This window comes from Panthera pardus, unplaced genomic scaffold, assembly GCF_024362965.1.
Source record: "Panthera pardus isolate Hobbes unplaced genomic scaffold, ASM2436296v1 HiC_scaffold_27, whole genome shotgun sequence".
NCBI classification, from domain to species: domain Eukaryota; kingdom Metazoa; phylum Chordata; class Mammalia; order Carnivora; family Felidae; genus Panthera; species Panthera pardus.
In genome coordinates this window covers 10,369,145-10,385,619 of record NW_026526843.1, presented here as the reverse complement: position 1 = coordinate 10,385,619, position 16,475 = coordinate 10,369,145, and the positions used below count along the sequence as shown (strand labels likewise).

Genomic DNA, 16,475 nt, shown 5'->3' with positions numbered 1-16,475 from the left:
ACCAGATCTGACGACCAGAGATGATAGATAGAAATGATGAAGGTCACTAGAGATAAGGAAGTCCAAGAACTATGAAAGGAATATGGAGCACATTGTTCACACGAACATTAAAAGTTCATAGCATGGTGGCAGGAGATGGGATGGAAAGGTTGCCAGTGACCCAGACGAAGGCAAACGTCCGGGAGACGTGATACCCATAACAAGGAGAGACCAAAGCTTGTATCTCCACGTGGCGTGAGCCCAAAGGGAGGACTTTTCATGAGGTTGGATTAATGGCCTGTTTAAGCCACAGGAGGCGAGAGAGGTTGACTCATACCCCTCTGGGAAAGAGTCTTCAGAAGAGAGCCAGGTGTCCCAAAATGCAGCGGGCCACGTGCCCACTGAGCAGCACCTCAGCCATTGCTGAGGCCTGGGTTCCCCTGAACTACAAGCTTGACTTTAACGTATGCCAGGCGTGCCTTTGTTCACTGCAGTGTGGACGAGGGCGTGGAGGAAGGAGAGTTTTCTGAGGCCCGTGAGGACCTGGCTGCCCTTGAGAAGGATTAGGAGAGGGTTGGAGCGGATCGTGCTGAGAGAGAGGGTGAGGAGGAATATTTAACCTGGCTGCCGCAAGTTTACGCTCCATCGCCTTGGGACGGTCTTCTTTCTGTTCTGGAAGCTGTCCGTCGTGGCCCGAACTTGTCAATAAAACATGGTTCTATTCAAAAGAGAAAGCAAGCCAAGTCTTAGGGAAGGCAAGTATTTGTAGGGAAGGTTTCCTGATGTCAAGGGTGTAGACTGTGATTAACCACGATGGCGGAGTGGGTAGCCCTCAGTTTAATCAGTGGGTTAGGAGAGAGGGAAGGAAGGGGAACAGTGGACTTAGGGGCAGGAGGTGGAGAAAAGGGCCAAGTAGTAGCAGCATGAGGATGGGCAGTTGGGTGGGAGACCTGGGTTGAACTAATTGGTTGGGAGGTTGCCAAGTTTTGGGGGATAAAGACATCTGCGGGAAATGCCAGGCGAGTAGCCCAGAGTGCCAAGGGAGGACCTCCCACCAGTCCTTAACCTCGGCAGTTGGCGTCTGGGTCTGAGCCTGACTAGAGTTCGAGTTGATGTGTTTCTTGCCCCAAACCCTGACGTTCATTTTATTTAACTAACGTGAGTCCGCTTTGTTCGAATTACAAATTGTAATGGTAAACATGTTGTTTTAGAAGTGTAGCCAAAATCTTTAGTTTTGGTATACTTTGTGTTACTTTCACATTTAATTTTTTCCCCCACTGTATTGAAATTCGGTTGGCATATAACATTGTGTAAATTGAAGGCTTACAACGTGATGATTAAAAAAGATATATATATATACGTATACACATATACATACATATATATACATATATATACCTATACATGATTACACATATACACATATGTATACGCATATACATACATATATATACATATATACACACATATATATATACATATATATATACATATATATATATATATATGTATGATTACCACAGTAAGATTCGCTGACATATCCATCACCTCGCAGTGACATTTTTTTTTTTTAAACAAGCTTTAAATGTTTATTCCTGGGAGTAAATGAAGAAGTCTCTTCATAGTGTTTTATGGTCACCCTCCGAGCCCAAATCCTGTTTTCAGTATAGCAGTTGGGTGGTTGGGTGTTTATTCATCTAAATAAATATCCATTTATCTCTTTATAAAGAAAACAGAAAGAATGATGGCAAAAGTAAATCTTACGAGTTACCTGGTGGGTTGCATTATGCCACAGACATTTACTGAACTCAACTTTACTTCAACATTTACAAAGCCAGTTTTGATTAGCTCTTTAATCCTAATTATCAGGTAGACTTCAGTCTACTAACCCAGGTCCAGTGGTGATTATTAGGGAGATTTATAGCCACGGATACCACAAAATTGTACAATGTAGCTGTTTAGGAATTCTTGGGGGTGGGCGGTATTATTTAAGAAGGTAAATCTTTCTCCTGTTTGTCATATAATATACCAGGTAACAGCTAGAGGCTGAGGTCAAGCGATGTACAGTCCTTTACTATAAACCTTTAAGTATAAATATATAAGATAATCTTACTTTTGGAAGAGCACATTAAAATCAGAAGGTTCGTAGTGACGTTTATATGATAGAGATTATCACACGGCCTGAGCAATCCCGAGTGGCCTACAACTTTCCTCTTGCTGTCGGAGTTTCTTTCTTGAACTTAATTATTCCCAAAGCAAATCCATTCACACATATCAAAGATGAATGGGACTGCCTGCTTGGCAAGCATAAGCATGTTTTAAAAGCGATTCCAAAGATTCGCAAAGATCAACTGTTAAACACATTAACGGGAAAGCAGAACTATTTCTGGCGGTTTCTCTAAATCTAAGCTCTGGAGGGATTCCTGATTGCATTGTGCCCCGTAGTGCCCCCCCCCTCCCCCCCCCCCCCCCCCCCCCCCGTTCGCCGGGAGCCACATTTTGTGAATGGGAGAACTGGGCGAAGCATGAGGCTTCTGTTGAAAAAGCCTCCATGTTTAGCCTAGGAATGATGGTCATCACTGTGCTCTCAGCTCTTCTGACGCTCTTTAAATATTTGTTTCACTTCTAGAAAAGGACAGGGCTTTGGTTTTGGGGGGTCTTCCCTCTGCACATATTAATTGACCTGGTTTGAAAGGACAGTAGAAGGTGAATGTCAGAGGCCGGCTGTTTCCAGGTCTAACCTTGTGGCCCTGTCTGTGTCCCCAACAGCTCACTGCTTCTGAGGACCTTCTTCCCGGGATGGGACGTTTTCTCACCCTGTCTGCCTGCATATGTGCTTTCCTGTCACTCTCAGCACCCAGCCTTGCGCTGTTTCGTCGTTGTGGACATTTGATTACACTTGCTGTTTATTTCTGCTTTCAACCTACTGCCTCAGCCAGAGCCCTCCCACTCTCTGATACTCCCTGAATTCCAACCCTAAGCTGACTCATTTATCATAACCTTTGAGGAGCCTTTTGAAATTGGCTTTAGTTCTTTTTGCAAGCATTTTGAATGACCTATAGGTCTTCTCGTTCCACTGAAATCCTGAGTAAAGTCATAACGTACTGTTCTGTTTTATGCTCCTGTGCTAATTAAGTACTATCTGGTCAGTGTGGCATAGGTCATTTAAGGAAATATTCGTGATCATTTTGATTTTATAAGCATGCGTTTTTCCCTCTGCCTCCATTTTACAAAGATTGTATCTCTGTTTTTATTCTGGTTGCGCAAATGTTCACATTGAATTCATCTGTGCCACCGTATTGCAAGTATAATAACCCCGAAGATATATTTCAGTTATCTGTTTTAGGATTACATTTTTTTATGTGGACATTTTTTTTTATCTGTGTTGGAAGCAACTGGTTAGTGGCAGCAAAGAATTTCCTATTCCCCTGTGCTATATAACAGCAGCTAACATTTGAGTATTTAGTGTTTGAAGGCACTGCCTCTTAACTGTCTCGTAAGTTATCAACATCGTCCTCATTTATATAGATAGGGAAACCGAGACATGATGTGGTTAAGGAATTTGCCCAAGGTCACTTTGTAAATAAGTGGCAGAACCAGAATTTGAACTCATGTATCTGGCTCCAGAACCCACATGCCCAGCCAGCATGCTCCTCTTCCTTCCCCATCTCTTTGGAATATGTATATTTTTTAACGTTTATTTATTTTTGAGACAGAGCGCGTGTGCGCGCACAAGTGGGGGAGGGGCAGAGAGAGAGAGGGAGACACAGAATCCGAAGCGGGCTCCAGGCTCCAAGCTGTCAGTACAGAGCCCAATGTGAGGGTCGAACCCACGAACCGTGAGATCATGACGTGAGCCGAAGTCAGACGCTCAACCGACTGAGCCACCCAGGCGCCCCTGTGTAACCACTTTGAAACCACTTGGTAATTTCCAGGCTCTCTGAAAGAAGGTAATTAGAATGGTCAGAATGCCTCTGATTTTTGAACATCAAAAGTACACCCATTAGAAGATATTTATGACACGGTTAAACTTTGAGACTCTAGTCGTGATCAAATCATATCCTCAGCTCATAGCTTGATGATCCTTGGTGATCTCAAATGCCTCTAAATGGTATAGTGATTGTGGGGCCAGGCTGTTTAGTCAAATGATGAGCCATATTGATTTGTCTGTACTCCTGTCACTCCATCCATCTACAGAAGTCTTCATCTCTTTATAACACACACTCAGGTGTGGCTTATCCTATTAATTTTTTTTTAATGTTTATTTACTTTTGAGAGAGAGAGGGAGGCACAGAATCCGAAGCAGGCTCCAGCCTCTGAGCTGTCCACACTGAGCCCGACGCGGGGCTCGAACTCACAGACTGTGAGATCATGACCTGAGCCGAAGTCGGACGCTCAACCGACTGAGCCACCCAGGCACCCCTAGGTGTGGCTTATCCTTATTGAGGAAGCAAATCACGAACGCATACTCAAAGTATCAGACACAGAGGTCTAAGAATCAATGGCTAATCACCTCGAGGGGGAAGCCAATATGTAAAGGGTTGCCAGTTTTATGTATCTACAGCCCTCTGAATGTTACAGGGTCTCTTGATGAGACGGCTGAATTTGGCATAGTTGAACCTTCAGTTTACTTTCACGGGGACTCGTGCAGGTAATTTCAGTCCAGGAGAACAGCAGTTGGGAATAAACTGAGATGCGTAGAAAATGAGGAGAGAGACCAGTTTGGTAGGAGCGGAGCCTTCTCGCCGGGAATGACTAGTAGAAAATGTAGTTGGAATGACTAGGAAAGGTCAGGCTGTGTTAGAGAAGCCCTGAAACCAAGCACGGTACATGACTACAAGTAAAATCCTGTCACTGTATCCAGATTCCGGTTTGGGAGCACGGCACGTGTGAAATATATAATCGACGTGGAAATGAATTTGATCATAGTACGGATTAAAAGAGGCCAAAGTTACCCAAGGCTCTGACGTGCATCAACCTGGAAATCTTCCCAGACCGACTCTCCCTGGCCCTAGTCAGCCTCTGCATTTCAGCAGCCCCCCTTCTTCCTTCCTGCTTCCGTGGTCACGTAGTGTGCCCCGCATGGCTTTGAACGCTCCCTTCGCTTACGTCCTTCCCGTGTTCTCCTGTCAACCCCGTGAGATGAGACGCCCGCATTGGGGTGCGACCCCAGCTCAGAGGCCAGTGGGAGGTAGCATGCAGAGGACCAAGGAGCTAAGTGATTGGGGTGTCCTCCAGTCTGCCCCTGCTTGCTGACTAGAGACCTGCCATGGTGGTGACTGGTGAAAGAGTGAGATGAGGGCGAAAGCCTCTGACTGGCAGGGTGGCGGGGGGTGGGGTGGGGATCGGTAGCCTTGGAGGGGGGCAGGTGGAAGCAATGGCATTTCAAATGTGCTCATGTACTCTGGGCAAGGCCAGGTGTGGGGGGGCCGACGGAGCCAGGGGCTCATCTTCTTTGCGTGATAACCAGAGATTTCTCAGTCTCGGGAACATGGTTAGCCAGGGGAAATAGGAAGAAAGAAGGATTTTTTCCTAGGGAAATTACCACTTAAAAAAATCCATTATTTGTCAGCTCCAGAGCATTTAACCTGTTCGTTCGTTCGTTCTTTCTTTCTTTCTTTTCCTTTCTTTCTTTCTACTTTTCTCGTTTCTACTTTTCTAGTTTCTACTTTCATACTATCAGAATGGCTAAAAATTTTGGTAAGTCGATTTTCGTGGCTGAAATAGACCACTTGTTATGTGTTTGAGTTGTTTCCCACAAAAGATCCACTGTAGTCTCAGCCTTGGGGTAGCAAAAACTGAAGGGAGGAAATTCACTAGGATGGGTTTTGAGCATTGATGAAGGAGAGGTTTTCCTTACAGCTGTGCTGCTCTTCAGTGTTAGGTTTTAATCTTCTTATTTGAAGTTTCATTTGAACAAATAGCTTTCTTTCCCAGCCCGTTGTACCAACAGGCATATCAACCTGAAAACTGCTGAAAGAACTTACTAGTCTTGTTTTCTACTCAGAGGAGGGTATCCGGATTTGGGGTTGATTTCTCGATAGCGTTCTTACAGACTGGAAGCTGCGAGCTGAGAATTAGTGGTGCCGGTTACATGCTGCTGTTGATTCACTTACGAGTAAACCCTTTGTGCAAGCTTCATTACAAATTGTTCTCCCAAAGACTATACAAAAAATATCTGTTAATCACTGGGATGTTATTTTCAAAAATGCAATTTATTTTCTGGGGCGCCTGGGTAGCTCGGCTGGTTAAGCGTCTGACTTCGGCTCAGCTCACGATCTCGCGGTCTGGGAGTTCGAGCCCCGCGTCGGGTTCTGTGCTGACAGCTCGGAGCCTGGAGCCTGCTTCTGATTCTGTGTCCCCCCCTCTCTCTCTGCCCCACCCCTGCTTGTGCTCTGTCTCTCTCTGTCTTTCAAAAAGGAACAAACATTAAAAAAAATAAAAGTAAAAAAAAAAAAATGCAGTGTATTTTCACTTCCAAGAAGCACAGGGATAATCTTAATATTGTATAAACGTCCTTTGACAACTTCAGCAGTCTTTTGTGGGGGGGGACTTTCTATATGTCAGTGATATTTCTCTCTGCTCTGCTTGCAGAGAAATCAATGTTGCAAAAAATACCCTGCCCCAGTTTATGATTATTAAATGAGGTAGACTGGGAAAGAGCCCAGCGCATGGCTGGCTGACTGGAATTGTGTTTGCCTTGGACCTGGCCTCGGTGCCATAGTGCATACTAGGTGGATGACAGTCCCTCCTGAAGACCTTCTATACCTTGTCCTTGTACGTTATGGCAGGTTATGTCCATGGAAGTCAAAGTAATAGAAGTGTAATCTGATTTTCTTCACAGAAACAATATTGAGGATTATATTGCTGGCCTGATGCCTGACTTTTTTTTTTTTTTTTTTGCCAGAAATGACCATAACCACCATGTTTAATCAACTGTTTAATCAACTGGAAATGATGAATCTGAATACTGCTCTGCATAAAATTGTCTGAAGTGTATATAGATCAGCTAACAAGGCATCACAATAACCAGTCAGGTTAAATTAGTGTTTAATGAGCTTGTCTACCGACAAAGTGCTTATTGTCAACAATCACGGCCTTGTTTTTTATTGAAACTAACCAGAAGGTTTTTAAAAAAACACACTTTCTGCAAAGTCAAGGAATTCATAAAGGGTTTCTTGGGCAGAATGTTGGAGGAGAATTTAGGGGACACTTGGAGTTACGGCTTTTTGAAAAGCTGAGTTGAGATTTTCTTTTTGCTTTGTTCATTGTAAATTCTGTGCAGCAGACATAGATTTTGGAGAAAAGGTCATTGGGCTCTCTTCATTTGAGTTGCCATCAGGGAAGGCTTTCAGGCGAAAGTGACAGCTGAGAGATCTGAAGGGTGATTACAGGTTAAGACGGTCAAGGTCTCCGAGGGGGGATAGTATTCCGTGTGGAGTGAAGCGGGGGCGGGGCCCGGGGCTCACCTAGAATGGAAGGAAGGCCAATGGGCTCTAACGGAGAAAACAAGGAGGAGAGGCCGGGGGCGCTACAAGGCTGGAGAAGCCGGAGGAAGAGACCTGACTGTGCCAGACCTTGCAGGTCAGAGTAAAGTTTTTAATTTTCGGTTTTAAGATCAGTGAGAAACTATGAAAGCAGGGGACTGGAGGAGTGATCTGATCAGGCTTGCGTTGTTGTGTGGTTGTGAATGTGGTCCTGGCCGGGTCAGCTCTCAGGACACTGCACGGCCATCATTCGTGGTACTCAGCTGATTTGTAGAAGTATTTGTTTCCTATCTGCTCTCCGTCACTACACTCCGAGCTCCTTGAAGGCAGAGACAGCGTCACGTTTTTATTCATCACTATATCTGCGGTGTCTTGCATAGCAGGGACTCAGTAAACATTGGTTGAATGGATGCATCAGCCATATTAACAGCTTTGCCCCTTGACCTGCTATAAGGCAAGAGTGTTAACTTTTTTTTTTTTTTATTGCGGTGAGGTTCACATAACAAAATTAGTAATTTTACAGTGAATGATTCGGTGGCATCTCATACATTCACATGTGAAGCCACCAAATCCATCGTGTTCTGTAGCATTTTCATCATCTCAAAAGGAAACTTCATAACCATTGAAGTAGTCACTCCCCAGTCTCCCCTCCTTCCAGCTCCTGACAGCCACCAACTTGCTTTCTGTCTTTATGGCCTTACCAATTCTGAATATTTTATATACATGGAATCACGCAATATGTGACCTTTTGTTGTCTTCTCTCGCTTAGCTTAATGTTTGTAAGGTTCATTCATGTTGTGTAGCACGCATCGGTCCGTCATTCCTTTTTATGCCTGAATAATATTCCATTCTACGGATATACTGTATTTTGTTTATCTGTTGATGGTATTTGAGTGGTTTCCGGTTTTTGGCTCCTGTAAATAAATCACGTTGCTCGGAACATCAGCGTACACGTTTTTGTTTGTGAACACCTGCTTTCAATTCTTTTGGGATATAGACATAGGAGTAAAATTGCTGACTCATGATAATTCCTTGTTTAGCTTCTTTTTTTTTTTTTTTTTAAGTTTATTTATTTATAATCTTCACACCCAGCGTGGGGCTTAAACTCATGATCCTGAGATCAAGAGTTGTATGCTCTACTGACTGAGCCAGCCCGGTGCCCCCCCACCCCCCTTGTTTAGCGTTTTGATGAACCACCAAACGGTTTTCCACCTTTAAAATGCATGAGTGAACCTCCCCTTTATTTGCACTGACTATTTCATATTTTGGTACCTCGTCACATTGTTGCTCAATATTATGAAAAGTTACAGCGAAGCTCAAAGGCAACACTGGACTGAATTGGATTCTAAATCCATAAAATCAGTGTCCAGCATCATTCCAAGAAAGGCTTGGAACTATTAGGAGAACCCCACCTTTTCCCGTTGCCCACATTTTTAGGATCGAAGATGAGGTCTAAAATCCTGACATCTAAAAAAATTTCTTCCTTCTGAACGTATGTGTTGCTTAGAAACTCTTCTCTTTGGGAGGTGTCTTTTGAGAGTTGCGCCGAGAATGATCAGGAAGCCCCATGCAGTCTTACAGCAGAATGTTCTCATCACAGATAATTTTCTTTTGGTTTGACACATTTGTCTTTCTGCCTTTTCCTTTCTGTTTCCCTTTATTCCTCTTTTTTAATTTTTTGAAGCGAACTGTGCCCAGCACCCAGGGAAGAAATGTACCTGCTTGCTTTTGGTCTCGGGCAGAGACTGTAGCAAATGTCGGGGAACCAAACAGGGACACAAGTAGGCCATCTTAGGATATTCAGATACCCCGTAAGATTATTCCTGCCCATCCACAGTCATCAGTCCACAGTCCACCCGTAATTGGCCTCCATTAATTAATAACAGTTGAAATCTGCAGGTGCACTTTCATTTCTGACCTTTGGGAATCATCTGTGTTCTGTCGGGTTCTGCCATTTTTTTCTACCCTTAACTAATGCTGTCATTGTTTTCTTTGTTAGTGTTTAAAAAGTTTTACATCATATTAGAGTTTACAGAGTAGAGTAAGAATAGACTTAGAAATGTATTAACACATTTGGATACACATATGCCCTTTATAATGTGAAGTAGAGTGAAATGCATTGTAGTCGGGAGAATTCTTTGTGCGCATTTAATTATCGAGTATTCGTCATGACTAATCTGCCGTGTTCCACTGGGCAACAAATACTTAATGCTATAACCACTGTGTTGTTCCATGATTTAGCTAAAAGTGTTTTTCCTGTTCAAAGCTTGCCAGGTATTTTGAATGTTGGCTGTAAATTCTTACAATTGTTCTAAATACCCCCTGTGTGTGCTTTGGAAATATCTCATTGCTATTTTCAATCATGTACTTGAACAGAACCTGAAACTACTGCTTGTCCTGTTTGGTAAAAAACACACAAAAAATGTTTGGTCTGGGGGTGGTATGACCTTTAATGTTGAGTAGTGCTTGTTTTTGAGAAGTCCTAGATTCTGAATGTGTCTGCTCTAATACAGATTCTTTCCAGTGGATTTATATCTGGGTGTGTGTTTCATTGTATAGTAAAAACGCTTTGTAAAGGTAAAATTTGTAATTCTAAGTGGTTCATTAATTTTTCTAATTGTGCTTATGATGGTTAATCCTAACCTGTTCTAATTTGAAGTTGTTTACACCCTGGATGCCGGCCAGCCTATTTTATCAGAAGAGCAAACTGTCTCCCTTGGGTAACAGGCACATTTGAGGAGGAATCTGTTTTTTCACATGTAAAGGTTACCATTAAAAGCAGGTGACACTGTGGTGCTTTAAATGGGCATCCTTAAAGCCCCCAAAAGCTAATGTACTTTTTAGCGTACCAAAATTAGCACCCTTAGGACACACGCGTCTTTCCCTGGTCTTTGTGACTTTTCATGTTTCCTTTATTTTTCTCTCCTTTTCTACTTTGAAGCTCACGAATACATTTCATCCTGAATACATTATCTTCTCAAGTGTATTGGTTTGTAAATTACTCTTTATCCTCGAGCGGATGTCTTTCCCACCCTTGAACCATTTTTTTGGTTTGTTTTGGCCCATGCCGAAGCCAGGTGGCAAATGGTAACAACATCCAAAACCACATTTCATGTTTTATTGCTAGAAATCTGGCCCCAACTCCCGTGTGTCCTTTTAGATTATTTAGCCAAGCTCTCCTTGCATTACCTGGGAAGAAACCGATTCTGGGACTTCCCCAAGACACACACAGACTAATCGGGAGAAGGCAATTAGAACCAAGATCTCCTGGTTTCTTGCCTCTCATAATTAAGCCTCAGAAGCAGAAGCACCCACTTGGGATCATAGCCAAACACTTAATTTTCCTTATCTATTTTTGGCATACTCGGAGAGAAATTGTCACAAATTTAATAGTTATCTCACCTCATACTCTTGAGTGCTTTGCCGATATTCCTGATTGTGAAGAAGTAGGAAATAGAATAGCATTGCCCAGGAGGGGGGATTATACAAGCAGCCTTTCTCCTTCTCGGAGGAACCTCATTATTGTCCCACGTAATGCAGTTTGGGAAACGTAGCGTGATGTAGTCTCATAGTCTTCCCAGTCCATCTTACGGTGGCATTTCTAGTTGGCACCGCTTGAAGGCATATTAAAGTTTCACAAATCCATTTTTATGGTACACAAGTAATAATCCACACAAATAACACAATGAAGCCATAAAGCCATATTTATTTGATGTGGTCTTTCTTCCATACATACACTGAAAGGTTACATTATGTTTCAAACATATTGCTAATTTCTAGTCTTTTAAGCATGCTTTAGGAATAATTACAGGTCACCTGTTAAATTTATAGCAGCGCCCAGATCCAAAGCTTTTGGGGGGAGAGAAGGGAGATTTCGAGACCATATCAATAGTGTCAGTGCAGCCCCCCAGTGACCATGTGCTCTGCCACAGAGGGAGGGGTGATTTGCTGATTTTACATCCATGGGGTCAGATCAGCAGTTCCAAAGGACGAATGGCTTCTGTTATTGACAGCAGCCTCCAGGGGCCTCCTGGAGTGCCCTCACTTGTGGTCCGAGTGCCACCTGCCCTCTCCCTGACCAACTGTAGTCCTCTTTGTGCAGACGAAGGAACAGTGTTTTCAGCACCGAGCACTGTCTGCTAATGGGCCATAATTCACCATGCCGCACTGTGGAGGGGTGACATCAGAATTGCCTGGGCCCCTGCTGTAGAGCCAGAAGCCTTCTTGCTATAAATAACGCATTTACACCCGAATTACCTTGAAGCCGTTGCCTGGTTGTGTGCTAACCCGGTTCCTGGAATTTCAGTCTTCACGTAGTTGGTTAGTATCTGCAAGCTTCATCCTCTTCTCAAGGAAATAGGCTTTCCGATCCTTTAAAGTGAACCCTGGGTGTCTTGCTAATCCTACAGCAAGCCGTCTTTTAAGTTACGTGAACCTATTTTACTGTTAAAGGAAGCGGGGGCTCCCCTAACTAAGCCACAGGTGTGTGTATAATGTCGCTAAGCATAGGTATCGACAATACTTCCCAGGGCCACGTCTTTATTGCTTCTTCTGTTCCCTCCAAACCTTGCCTTAAAAGCCATTGCCTATAGGGAAGGTGCTGTTTTCAAGCACAGACTTCTTTAAGACGCTGTCATGTTTTTTTTTTTCCCCTTAATGTTTATTTTTGAGCCAGCGAGCCAGAGTCAGAGCACGAGCGGGGGGAGGGGCAGAGAGAGGGAGACCCAGAATCCGAAGCAGGCTCCTGGCTCCGAGCTGTCAGCACAGAGCCCGATGTGAGCCTCGAACTCACGAACTGCGAAATCGTGACCTCTGAGCCAAGGTCGGACGCTGAACTGACTGAGCCACCCAGGCGCCCCTAAGAGACTGTAATTCGAGCCAAGAAGTTGCCGCGAGAACATGGTTGAATGGAAGGCTAGAAATACTTCAGTGAACAAGTGGCTACCTTCTGCGAGTCTTGAGTCACAGCTCAGAGCCCCCCCCCCCGCCCCCACCAGGTTATTTTCTTGGTTGTTCAGCTCAGCCATCCTCCATAATGGAATTTTGGGTTTTACCTGCCTCTTTTGTTGGGTGTGTTAAAACAACAGCTATAGCCTGGATGTGCTGTTTAATTACATTTACAACCTGGCCTTTTTTTTTTTTTTTTTTCTTCTGGCTAGTTTGCTTTCTGTCTGATATTTAACAATACCAGAGGGAAAAATGCATTCACTGGTTTCACTGGACATACTCCAGCATATATTTGAACTGTTAGACCTTTCTAGGAAACTTATTCTCACTTTAAAAAATAATGGTGCTATCATTGAAATGGGAGATAAAGCCCTGTTCAGGACTTCAGGTACCTCTTTTACAATATATTTTTTTGCTCCAGCCAGGGTTTATTTTCTCTCTCCTTACACTGTAATGAGAATTCTTCTCTGGTGACCTAGAAAGTGATATTTGGATGAGAATTTGTCTCTTCTAGGTAGTGATATTGGTAAAGGCATTTTTCTCCCTAATATCCATCCAGGGGTTCTTTTCCTTGCCATTGTTAGGTGTTAGGTATTACTGTTTGCTGCTGAGATAAAACTTCCTTCCCTGTGAGATCTCTAAAACGTGAAGAAAATCTTCCAGCCTTGAGGGGCTTCTCCACAAAAACCATCTGCTAAGGCCATATATATATTTGGGTACACATTTCTGAAGCATTTCCGTCTCTCATGGTAGGGTATCCTAGAGAATATCTGCATTGTATCTCTTCCTCTTATACTGTTTACCTGCCTAGAACCCAAAGTTCAATTGACCTTTTGTCAAAAGTTTGGTTTTTAATTCCGCTTCTTGTCTTGGTCGGTCTGTCGTACGCATGGGTTAGAAAAGAACTCTACAAGATGAGAAAAATACTGTGTGGTACAAGGGACTCATGTTTTTAAAGGATACTTTAAAGGCAAAAGCTCCAGAGGCAAATCAAATGTTGGGAGAAGAGTAACAAGAAGATGTCCAATGGTGTGAAACAGAGGCCACGCCACCAGAACGCTGCTTCAGAGTCTTACGGAACAAAGCAATCTCCTAGAACTTGCTTGGCCGCCTCCCTTGGAGGTACAGAAACTTGCAAGCCACAGTTGGCTGTCTTCCCAAACTCTGGGAAACTTTACAAGGATCACAGGGGGTGGGTACGAGTTGCTTGATAATCTGCAGCGTTTTCTCTGGGACTTAGCTGCCATTGTGCTAGCAGATTGTCGCGTGTCACAATGCAGATGGTCCCATCTTTCCCTCCTGCCTCTGAGGTTTGTGATCTATATTTTTACTCTGATCTCTTTGCAGCCAGGTCGGGCTTAGCAAGGTGATCAGCCAGCCTCACCGTTCCTATCCGTGGAAGTCCTATACCTCTCTATTTAGAGTTTGTAGGTTTAAGTGTTTGGAATGCAAGGTGATGTGAAAGTGAAAAGTAGCTTCTCAGGCCTTACCGACCTGTGTGCTCAGTTCATCTCTCGTTAAGTTTGTGTGCATATTGTCAGGCCCTAGTGTTAAGAGAAAGTCTGTCAACAAGGAAAGTGGAGTTGCTGATCCCCAGCCAGAACTTTAAGAACCTCATTGACTCTCTGTAAATGGAAGAATCTGAATCATGAAGAAAATTCTGTTAGAATCCTGAGTCACTAAATGCTTACGGCATTTTGATCTATCAATTATTAGCCATCCCGTAAGACAGCCGGATTTCCTCTTTAGAGCCGCATTTCTGTAGCCCTGAGGTCCTTGAAGTGAGGGCATGGTGGGAAGGGGGACCAGATGGAGAACACTTAGAATTGATTGCCCCTGATGACATTAAGCTGCTCAGTGGATCACATTTGGATAATCAAAGTCTAACTCTTGAGTTTCCCAACAAGGCTTTTTATGGAGGTCCTGAGGATTGTGGTTGCTGATTGAGGTTTTTGTTTTTGTGGGGTTTAATATCCGTTTCCTATAGCACATTCTGTTCACTTAAGTGTGCCGCCATCGGGTAATGCCTAACTAGAGACCATCTTTGTGACTAGGGATGTGCTGTAAATATTCAGTTGTCTTTTGGTCAGGTATTTGAGAGTTTGGGTTGATATGACCATCATTAAGCTTTAACGGCAAGAAGACATAAAATGTCTTGTCTTGGTCTGGCTTCACTACCTTTGGCAAAGGAGGGAGACAGCTTAATCACTTAAGAAGATGCAGTGAAAGCAAAATCTGAAAAGTGTGATTTTCAGGCTCCTTTTAGAGTTATGACTATAAATTACACATCGAGATTATTCTTCTTGGCTTGTTACAATGGAGTGGGCTTGGAAACCTCAGCAACGTGACCACTGAATACATTGTAGCAATTTTAACCTAGAGGCTTAATACGCTGGAAATGTTCCCTGGCAGCGTGGTGACCCCATCCCGGCACCTCCCCCCTCCAGCCCTAGAACAGAAACACTGACTTTTAGGAGCATTTTAATAGATGCCTGAAATGTTGCTGAAACGCTAGTTCGTTCTTTCAATTTTGAGTTCATTTGGCCTTTTTAAGACTGATTATGCCGTTCAAAAATACTAGTGCTTCAGAAAGGAAAATAGCTTTGGGGCCGGGGTGCCGAGAACAGTTTTAAATCATTGCCAGGTTTTCAGAATTTTAATAATTCGTTTTTGTTCATTTGTGCGCAGCTACTTAACATTCGCTTTAGTAACTCACAAAGAGCAGTCTGATGACCAATAAAAATAATGGTGTAATTGCAAGGGACGATCTAAATAATTGATGGGAGATTAACCACATGCCAAATAAGTATTGAAGGAGAATCTCATTTTGTGAGCAGCTTAAACTGATTGGAGGGGGGGGCACTATTTGAGGGTTATTTGTATTCTTACCCTCTGGAAAGCAAATTGTTTAAATTATTATAATTACTTTAAAAACGTCGGGGCGCCTGGGTGGCTCAGTTGGTTAAGCATCCGACTTTAGCTCAGGTCGTGATCTCAGGGTCGCTGGTTCCAGCCCCGCCCTGCCTGGGACACAGAGCTTGCTTCAGATCCTCTGGCCCCGCCCATCCACCTCCCCCTACCCCTGTCCCCGCCCCCGCCCCCCGCCCCCAATCGCCCCCAATCACGCCTGCTGGCAAGTGCATACTCACTCTCAAAAATAAATAAACTTTTTTTTTTTTTAATGTAGGGTTATGGCTGGTGTACTAAAAACTTGTAGACTCTTAGTTAAGAGCGATCACTAATTCAAAGAGAAAGAGTCTGTAGCAGTTTTCACAGGCATGGGCTGCAAATTAGAGTTGCCACCTAGGGAGCTTCCCGAAAAATTAAATATTAAATAAAAGACCCAGGCATCGGTGTTGCGTTTAAAGCCAACGTGTGGCCAGAATTAAGAACCACTGATCTGTGACTTCGTGAAAAATTTTAAGTCTGCAAACACCTGGAAAGACCGGGGACATGAGCTGTTTTAGATTCTGTGCCAGGTTTTATAGTGACAGTCTTGTATCGAGGTCTCTATTTTCTCTCAGTTCTTATTGAGTAACTGGTCTAGAGGCAATCAAGGCACAGATTATACTTTCAACAGCTTTCTATGTTTTATGACTAGCAAAGGCATGGATTTTAAGATGGTACTAGTTGAATAACAGTGTCATTTAACTCTGATTTTTATTGAGACACGATGTTTTGGTATAAATTACTTACCTTTGTTTTTCCCTATAATATTCAGTTCATCCTATGGAGCTATAAATCAAGGGTACAAAAGGGTGGCGCTTTTATCTTGAGGAAAAGAATTGAATTGCTTTCTCTATCAGCCCATGTATTATTGATGCGCTTTTTAATATTTTTCCTTACTTTTTATTGTAGTGTATGATGTGTCATTAGAATAGAATCCGTGCCAGCACATTTCAGTTTTTTAAAATGCCATTTCTAAGGACATTTGGATGGGAAGCACTTCAACACAGGATGGACTGTTAATGAATTAAAATTCATCATGAGGTGGCGGGAATCATATCCTCCCACTCCACACTACATCGTGTGCCATCCCGAAGGGAGATTTTTTTTTTTTTT

The 16,475-nt window shown here is 43.3% G+C and overlaps 1 protein-coding gene across 14 annotated transcripts in view; it reads left to right on the top strand.

The window, feature by feature from the left end:
• Positions 1–16,475, top strand: part of ATP11C (ATPase phospholipid transporting 11C) — a 171,802-nt gene that overhangs the window by 59,247 nt on the left and 96,080 nt on the right. The window contains exon 1 of one of the 14 annotated variants that reach the window (XR_008418231.1): positions 5,143–5,269. The exons of the other annotated variants lie outside the window; for them this stretch is intronic. The gene's annotated coding sequence lies outside the window, so the exon portion shown is untranslated. Of the gene's footprint in view, positions 1–5,142; positions 5,270–16,475 lie in introns of those variants that run through there. 14 annotated transcript variants of the gene reach the window in all.